Below are 9,981 nucleotides of genomic sequence, written 5' to 3'. Positions count from 1 at the left end.
ATGGCGTTTCTGGGGGAAAGCAGGAAAACAGTTTTCAAATGTCCTCCGGAGGGCCTTGATGTGCAGCGGGCGGGGCGGGCTGGAGAGAGGAGCAGGGTGTTTACAAGGAGAGCAACCACGGCAGCCGCCACCCGCTCTGGCTTCCCAAACTGGAGAGCCAGGAACAGTCCTGCCTGGCTATGTCACAGACCAGGGGGCCTGCAGAGACGCCCGGGGTGACCACCCCAGGTCGCGGATGAGGGCACAGAGTCCAGGGAAGCTGAGGAACCTGACCAGCTTACACGGCAGCCAGCACAGAGCAGGAGCTGGCACCTGCAGCTCCCAGTCCCAATCCTGTACATTTTCCGGAGCGTCCCTCTCCACCACGGCAACGACAGGGCGGAACACACATCTGTTCAAGTGTGGCTGATGTTTCAAGGCAACAGTTCTCATCCTGAATTCATATGAGGGACTCTCGCGGGATACTAGAAAAACTACCAACACCCAAGCTTCACACCATGTGATTCCAATGGAATAGGTTGGGCTTGAGGCCACGGCACAGATATGCTTAAGTGCTCCCTAGAAATTCATGGGTTTGAGAGCCACTACTTTAAGGAATATAAGGACTAAGACAATATATTTCCTTCCTTCTGGGAGCTCACAGCAAGGCAGACAGATATGTAAGTAATCCCACGCTAGGTACCACAGAAGGTCCGAGAAGAATGCGGTGTGGTCCACGTCATTCTCCACGTGGGCAAACGACTAGTTTGTATGAACACACCATTTTCCACTGAAGCAAAGTTTACTTACCTTTCTAGGTAATTAACTCTAGATACAGTAAGGTTGTTTACCTGTTCGTTGAACTCCTAAACTACCCACAGGCTGTAGGTGAACAATCTAGCCCCGAACTATACACTATTTCTATATTGTTCCACAGTAATAGTGAAATGAATCTTCTCACTCAGTGCACTCTGCTTTATGATTTTCATACATTGCCATCCATATTCCCAGAAGCTCTACAATACTGGTGTTACTATACCCACTTTACAGACCCTGTTTCCCTCAAAATAAGACCTAATGGGAAAATAATCAGCCTTGAAAACTAGAGATCCAGCCCCAGTCACCTTGCTTTACCTGCCATTACAGAATAGCCACTGAGCAAGAGAACAATAAAGTATAACCTTCGGCATGATGCTGGCCATCGCCATGATAATGCCCAGCCCCTTTTTCTGGTTAAGTTTTATTTTTAGGCAAACATGGGATTAGGAAATTAAATCTCATACATGTCAAGTCTTGCCCCCAAGCTAAATCACTGGTAAGAACAAAATAAGGCAGGTCTATGTGCCTCAAAAATTCTTTCCAATGCATCATTTTACATTAAATTAGCTATATTTCTTTAACACGTAATCCTGATGCTCCATTTTACAAACTACTAACTTACTTTACGTTCGTTCTCTTACTTAATCCTGACTACCACCCCACTGTCTGCTCTACTTGACAAGCAAGGGAAGGAAGCCTAGCAGAATGAAGTGTAATGCTCGGGATCCCATCCCTAACCTTGAACCTGGTCATGTTGTTTCAAAGTGCAGGGCCACGCTCACCGCTCACAGACATCAAGTGCCAGCCTCCGCATTGTGCTGACCCAGAGTCCCAGTGGGTCTAGACTATTTTTGATGCTGCTCATGTGTACTCCCCACTGATCACAAACTGCCTGTGGCCTCACGAATCGATTTTACTGGGAGTAGCAAAAAGTGCTGATGAAGTGGCTGGCTCTCAGGACCTGCAGCATGAAAGCCCAGCGGCTCTTCAGGGGTTGGAAAGAAAAGCTGAGAAGGCAGCTGTGGGTCCCTTTTGGTGCTGTGACTATCGCTTTGTCAGGGGAGGAACCAAAATGCCTTCCACTCACAGTGTTAGGAAATGGTTCCAAACCCTCTGCGTCAGCTCACAGAAGCCAGAGCAACTGTGAGTTAAATGCCCTGTCCATGGCCACCAATTGGACCAGTGGGAGGGACAGACACCTCTACCTCCCTCCCTCGAAGCCTCCAATTTGAGTCCCAAGGGTCTTCTGTGACATAGCAGTGTCTTTTTATTTATTTAGTTATATTCCACCTCCTTTTCCAACGTGGCTTACAACACGAATAGACAGAATGAGCAATGATAAAATATAAACAAGTAAAGTTGACCGCGGCTGGGGAACATGTAAATTTAAGTCATGTCCAAGGAAAAATACTTTATTAGTCAGAGAGGAAACACTGCCCAAAGCCCAGAAGACTCAGTGCATTTGAAATAGATCTTCCGTGCATATGGTTTCATCTGTGAGGTATTTTTAAGGGCTCAGCAACTCCTGTGGGGTTTTCCTTCTTGCTGGATATTGACACAGAAGAATGATTCAAGCAATGAAACTATAGATTTATTCCCAGGATGTGGTCAGTACACAGTATTCAAGCATCTTTGGTTAGAGGGGATATGTTTTCCAAGTCTAACGGTGCCAAAAAGACCACGTCAATGCTTCGTGCCGAACGTAACATTTATTTCAACAGTAAGTCTGAATCATGGCCAGTCATTCAACAAATACTGTGACAATAAAGTATCTGCCAGGAGCTGTGTAACACGCTGGAAATTCAGAGGCCAACAAGACACAGACCTTTCTTACGGGACTTCCTCTTAGAGGGGCAGGTAGGCCTGTGAAGATACAATCAGCACACACGTGGCAAGTGTGAGTGCACAAGGATGCAGAAGGATGTAGAGATGGAGACAACGGCTTCCCTGAGGCTGGGTGATCTCAGCTCCACACCAACACTCATCCAGGTATGAGAACACAGAAGCACCGGGCTGGAGGAGCCACCCTAATCTTGCGGCCTAGGGGAGTCACAGCATAAAGAGCTGATTTGTGCCTTGCTAAGTACCTCCATATTTCTGATTTGTTTACACAGAGACAGCCGCAGTCCCAGCTTAGAAGATGGTGGCCAGCAGGCGCAGGGCGAAGGGGCATGGAGAACTCCTGTGGTAGACACGAGGTCATAGCCAAGTCAGGAAGACTAAGTTCCTGGCATAATACAGGTCTATTGTTCTTGGCAACCCTCACATGATAAAGGGAGCTTCAGGGTCAGAATCAACTTGCTGGCAGACCCTGCGTCCACTCAAATCTTCCTTGATCACATTTAAAACCAAATCACACATCTTCGGGGAGGTTAAAAATGGCACGTTTGTCTGCTAAGATGTGCACCAAAAATAGAAGACCGGTAACCAAAAGTAATCAAGTATTTCTACCCTTCAGAGCTCTAGTGCCTAACTTAAAAATTTGGGGCATCCTCTCTGGCTGACCTGGATTAAGAATACATAAGTGGCCATAAACATATGTAGTGGTCTCCTCTTATCTTTGGATCATATATTCCAGCACCCCCAGTGAATACTTGAAACCACCCATAGAGGATTCACCCTCGATCCTCTGTGCTTTTTTTCCTGTACATGCTACAAGCATTAAAATTTAATTTATAAATGAGGCACACTAAGAAGCTAACAGCAATAACTAATAATAAAATAGAAAACATAGTCTGTAATAAAAGTGAAGGGAATCTCTGAATTGCCCCAGGGCCAGTAGCATCCACTACCTGGATACATTGGACATAGAAGACTTGTGTCCCAGGCAGGATGGAACAGGAGAGAGTGAGTTCCGCCACAATACTTAGAACCCTGCACAGTTTAACACTTTTGGATCATTTTGGGAATTTCCCATTAATATTTTGGACCATGGTGCACCATGACATAAAAAATAACCAGGAACTACTGTGGTAGAAATGTTGGAGAATTTACAAAATAATATGGGGGAGAAGCAACCTACAAAGTAGAGCTGGCTGACCTCGGTGGGTTCTCGAATGTACGTCTGGAGGAGCCCCAGACCCCACCTGCTTATTGTTATCTTGAGGTGGGTGCTGACTTTCCTCTGTGAAAACAAAAGCAAACGTGGTAACTTCAAAGTCAATCATCTTCTTTCTACTAACGCATAGGTTGGAAGTTTAAAGAGTGGAATTTATAAAAGACAAAGCTAAGAAATACCAAAGGTACTGGAGAATCTGACTTTAAAGGAGGGAGAACCGTAGTGGAAATTCTGTGTGTTTGTGACCAAAAACCTCAGCCCCTGGAAGTAAAGCCTGCGTCCATGCCCCGAGTCTCTTCGAGCTGGCCTTGGGCTCGGTGCAGGAAGAGAGTCAGACTTCAGAGTTGAACCCCAGCTACTCACTGTGTGTGTCCGAGCAGATTACTTACCTACTAAGGGGCTCTGTTGTCTCTTCAAAGTGGGGAAATGATGGCACCTACCTCCGTGGGCTGCTGTTAGGATGGGAAGAGACCGTGTGAAAGGTGTAGCACCATCCTGTGCACTTAGAAACCCTCACCACTCCTCCAGGAATGTCCTGGAATCTCTATCGTCCAGACAGGGGTGTGAGCCGGGAGAAGCCCAGTGTCTTTGCCAAATGCCAGCACCCCCACCGGTGACTGACAGGTCTCCTGAAAGACAGCCACAATCCTGCCCCCTCCTTCCCTGTGGAATGTGGTGTATATTCTTGTTCACTTCTTTCCTTCAACTCCATCTGTGCCACGGTTTTCTCCCAGCTACCCCCTTTATAACTTCCTGTGACCCTCAAGCTTCTCCTTTTCCCATGGGACCTTTTTCACTTGGTCGCTGGCTTTTGTTCACCAACTGTTTAGTGCCGAGGTCACTGAGGACTTGAGCGTTCAGCTCCAGAAAGCCAGAAGAGGTGTGTCCTAGGAAGAGGCATTAGTGAAACTCCCTTGACCATTTGGACTACTGTTTTTCAATCTTTGGAAACTTGTCCCACCATCCTCAGTATTTTGCTAGTCTCAGGGTACTCCCTCACAAATCTAGACAAGGTTCTTAAAGAAGTTTAAAACATTGAGGTCAGGACCCATCACGGTTCACACAGACCCTTCAAAGGCAGACTGCAGACTCCTTCAAAGGCAGGCAGGGAATAAAATCTACCATTTAACCCCAGAGAAGAGATGGTAGCAAGGGATGGAACAGCTGTAGTCAATACTGGAGGCACTGTCACGAGGGAAGCGTCTGTCCACTCTCTTGTCCAAGGGTAGAGGCAGGCCGTGCGTAGTGTCAGAGAGGAAACAGACCTCAGGTCCAGGGAAGGAGCCACTCCCTCCACAGCAGATCGGTCCACTTAGGGTGCTGCTGCCTTGAGCCAGAGCACAGCATCGCTGGGAACGCACTAGTAGAGGCTGGAGGATACCAATGATTCGGGCATCAAGCAGAAAGTGCGTCAAGTCGGGGTCTGCAACACTTTCAGAGGGCTCGCAACAGCGCCAGAGGAGTAACGCAGCTGGGGACGGAATGTGAGGTGGCAAGATGACGGAATGAAGTGAAGAGGATACTGAAGACAGACCAGCCACCTTACAATCCTCATCGTTGCTGATACACAGAGAAGCACGGCCCCTCTTCAGGTCAGCCAGGCCGAGGGTGTGGAGAATGTACTCTGCTCATCTCCTTCCTCCCCTGCAGCCCTGCTGCCCACCGAGTACCTCTGGCTGATTTGAGACGCTAGGAGCCTGGTAGGAAGCCCTTGCACAGCCTAGCATAGGTGTGGAGGCTTCCGATGCTCTCCTTCCTTTCAGCCCTGTAGGTGTTGGACGGATGAAGGACCCCAGGTGTGGGTAAAATGAGGAAGAGCAGGGGACGAGGGTGGGAAGGCGGTGCACCCAGAGTTCCTATAGGCAGTGAGGACCAGACAGATGTGCATTCAGCACTAGCACGCCTTACTACGAATGAGCTGAGGATCATTACAAAATATTGAGGAAAAAATTATTCAGTGGGTGTGGGCTTGCTCCACAGGACTGCAATATAAGTGTTGTGTTCCTTTGATTTCTCTATCATACTAGACTGGCTCTGCCAGAATCTCCACCTAGGGCTCTTGGATGCTATAGGAATCTTAGGTCTCACTTGGTCCCAGGTAACAGAAGGCCTGGTCTTTAGTTCCTAATAGGTGCTATTATTTTCCACTGCCACCGGTAAGGTCTTGCTTTCTGTGTGTGCCTGGCCAAACTCCCTGCACCCTGCAGGCCCACTAGAGGCTGAGCCACTGCGGCCAGGAGTCCTTGCTCTGAGGGCCTCAGATTTGCTGATTGTCCCCCCTCAGGCACCCAGATGTCCCAGTTCTTGGAACACTGGGGACACATGGGATTCGGGTCTCTGCCATTCAGTAGAATGCATTGTCCATTCATCCTCCAGTTTTGAGAAATCCAGATCACTCCAGCATTTAGTCACTGAGGCTTGTCTCCAACAGTCTAGCACTATCTTGCCTTCCTGTGCCAAAAAATTTCAAAACAATGTGCAACCTCCTGCAGGGCAAATGAAATGCAGCCCCCTCGGGTATAAACCTGCAGTGGCTCCTTCGGTAACAACAGCTTGGATTTATTTAGCTTTCCCTGTGAGTCAGGCATATGACAAGTACTATGCAACAAGCATTATCTCATGTGATCCTCACGGGAGCTATCCCTGGTAGGTAAGAGTCCCATTCTAGTCAGATGTGTCAGTGAAGTAAATCTCAAAGTGATGGCTGAAGAGCTCGAACCAAGGGGCAGCGCCGAAACACGCTGCTGACCCTAGGAGCCTGGATTCACGCCAAACTGTGCACTTCACTCTACAAAACTGAAAGGTGAGTCAGCCAATAAACAACCTTCTCATTCTTTTTTGTGAGCTGTGATTAAAAAAAAAATAGATACAAATAAATTAAACATGTGAATTTGCCGGAACGACACTGATTAAATCCAGGGAGCTACACAGGCTGAGCTCTGAGGAAGACGCGAGGTGCTCTCGGCATCGGACAACCCCTGAGGTCCCAGCAGCAGTCCTGGGCGTTACTCATCCTCTCCGCAGGCCGCCGGGAAAGCCTGTCGGCCCGGCGCATCTGCAACAGCGCCTCATTGTTCTTGTGTCATGAATGTTCTGCGGAAAAGCCACGCAGACCTGTTCCCAAGTCAGCAACCCCTTCTTGTATCAGCGCACGTTCACAGTACATAATGATCACCTACCCTTCCGTTGTGGGAAGTCGGTACATGTGCATAGCACATCTCGATTTTCTTTTCATCTCCTTCTCCACCCTTCCCTGGCTACCTCCTCCTGCATCTCTCGGTCACCTTCCCTTTTGCTAAAGTTTTATCTCCCTATTTCCTGTTGTCTGTCTTTTATGTGGCTCTTTAATTTATTTAAACTTTGGGTTTCTCCTATAAGAGAGAGCATGTGACATTTAGGTTTGTGTGTCTGATTTATTTCACTTAAATTTCTAGTCTCAAGATGCATCCATTTTCCTACAAATGAATCAAATTTATCTTCTTTATGGCAGAGTAGTACTCTGTTGTATAGCAATACTATCTTTTTCTTTCCTTTATTTTGCTCTCTTCTACTTTGATTTCCTCCTATAAGAGGAAACCACATAGTATCTAAGATTTCATGTGTGATTTACTTTACTTAACATTGTTTTTAAGGTGCCTCTATTTTTGTTCAAATGGTTGACATTCTTCCTTCTTTATAGCACAGTAATAGTCCATTGTATACAGACACTACATTTCTTTATCCATTTGTCTGCTGATGGACATATATGCTACTTCCAAGATTTGGCTTTTATGAATTACGCTGCTGTGAACATGAGTATGCATGTATGGACATAATATGATGTCTTTAACTCTTCTGAGAAGATACCTACAAGGGAAATGGAATTTCTATTTTTAGTTTTTTTTAGGAATTTCCATGCTGATTTCCATAGTCTACTCATGTACATTCCACCAATGTAGAAGCATTCCTTTTTTTCAGCAGGAGGGCCAGTATTTGTTATTATTTGGTTCCTTGGTGTTTGCCCTTCTCTCTGAAGCAAGATGAAATCTCAGTGTTGTTTTAATTTGGACAGCACCTCTTGCTCTTCCCTCTCTGGATTCTAACTCCCTTGGCCTCCAGAAAGACCCCCTTGTGATTTTTATCCCCCTCCCATGCTACCCTTTAATAGCTATTGAACCTGCCATCCCCTTTAGTCATCTTTAAAAAGTAAGTGTCCTACCATTTTTACCATTTGTAATCCTTCTATAATCTGGTACCTGCCATATTTCATATTTTAACATCTCTGAAACTGGGAATAAATTTTATGTACAATGGTTTTTTCTTATTTTCAAGTAGTATGCAGATTCATGGTGCATCTTTTAAAGGATGGCATCTGAAGTTCCGTGGACGTGGTATCACAATACACAGTTGAAAGATGCTAGGTTAGAACCACCTCAAGAGCAAGACACAAACTGCTTATTTCTCTTGTACCACTTCTTCTCACACTCAGCACTTAGTCTAGTAGTGTTCAATTTGTTCATGCGTTTCACTGGAAATGTCCACTGTCATAAGCAGTGTGCAAACCTTAACTCAAGAACTTTAAGGAAGAAACAGAACCATAAAACGAAGACAGTCGGCAATGTATTTCAAGTGATCTCCTCTACCACCAAAAATTGAACCAAGTTCCCATAATTATTTCCAAGTGTTTCATTTCTCAAAATATTTGAATCAAATCATGTCAGCAATTTGTTCAGGTAAATATATTCACAATAACTAAACGCACAGTATTGTGTCATTAATATTTTGTAGTTAAGAATTCTTCCTATTGTTCACAATGTATCATCTTGCAGCTTTAGAAAAAAATGAATTATTAGTTGGCATAGTAAAGCAATACCAAGAAAATATTTTGACCTGCCCTACCATATCTTATTAATTACTTGGATTAATGGAGAGATATCAGAAAGTGGAGTGGAAATAAAATCAACATTTGTCAAAAATCAGTGCTCAAGGGCTGGGGATTTAGCTCAGCAGCACAGCACCTGCCTGGCAAGCACAAGGTCATGAGTTCGATTCCCGGTACTGGAAAAAAAAAAACCAAAAAAAAGAATATAATAAAAAAAATCAGTGCTCAAAGTTGCCTAGAAGAAGGCAAGGAGTATAGAAATATTTAAGAAATGTCTAAATTTCTCCTTCATCATTATTTTATTTTCTAAATTAAATTAGCTGTCATCTTTCCCTGCCAAGATTTTCTTTGTCCAATAAGATTTTTCTGTACAAGCCCATGGCTGCAATTTATTAAAAATTTAAACTTGCCTTTATAAGCCTTACAGGAATCTGAATTGAGATAGCCAGAGATTGTTGGCCCACCAATCATTATTATTTCTTGAACTCTGGACATTTACGTTTGCAGCTGCAAGCTGATTTGCATTATGCACCCGTGACAGGAATAGATATGCCAGGAAGTTGTGCAATTCGAGGACAGATTGGCCCCTTTCTTGGGTAGGTTGTAGGTCCAGACCTACAGATTAGCCCAGCAGGGCCCTCCAAATCTTTTGCAATGAGCATTTTGAAATACATGGGTCATTTATTTCTGGCTTCCAGGCAGTTCAGCAAAAGTTTTCAGCTACACAATTGCAAAAGTTTATGAATTTTCACTGAGGAATGAAAAGTGACACAGTAGAGCAAACTGCAGGCATTTAATACCAGATGTTAATGTAAAAATTGGAAAATTGTGGCCCCACGTGGTTATCTGACCTCTGACGTAGAAAGTCCCTTCACAAACCTGTAAGTCATCATTCTTGTAGGCTCTTCTATTATTTAACTTTGTGCCTACTTTTTAAAATGCAAAATAATAATTCCAAATACCTAATAGATCATTAGCTCATACCAATCTGGAGGTATTTTGTTTACACACTAACAATGGTGCAATTTCTTACCATAAAACCCACAAGTACAATCTTTTTGATTTGGTGTGATTTCTAATGATTTTTTTAAAAGTTACCTCCCCTGTCTGCATGCCACACCTGTCTAATGTCACAATATGCTAAAGGAACGAAAGGGGAAAGTTTTACTTAGTGGCACTGAGAGAGAACACCCTGGAAAACAACATCTCAAAGCCTTTTGACATGAGGCTGCACTTCGTCCCTAAGCCTGCACACCTGAGAAGC

Source organism: Chinchilla lanigera, unplaced genomic scaffold (assembly GCF_000276665.1).
Source record: "Chinchilla lanigera isolate Chin_1 unplaced genomic scaffold, ChiLan1.0 scaffold00008, whole genome shotgun sequence".
NCBI classification, from domain to species: Eukaryota; Metazoa; Chordata; class Mammalia; order Rodentia; family Chinchillidae; genus Chinchilla; species Chinchilla lanigera.
This window is presented reverse-complemented; position numbering follows the sequence as displayed.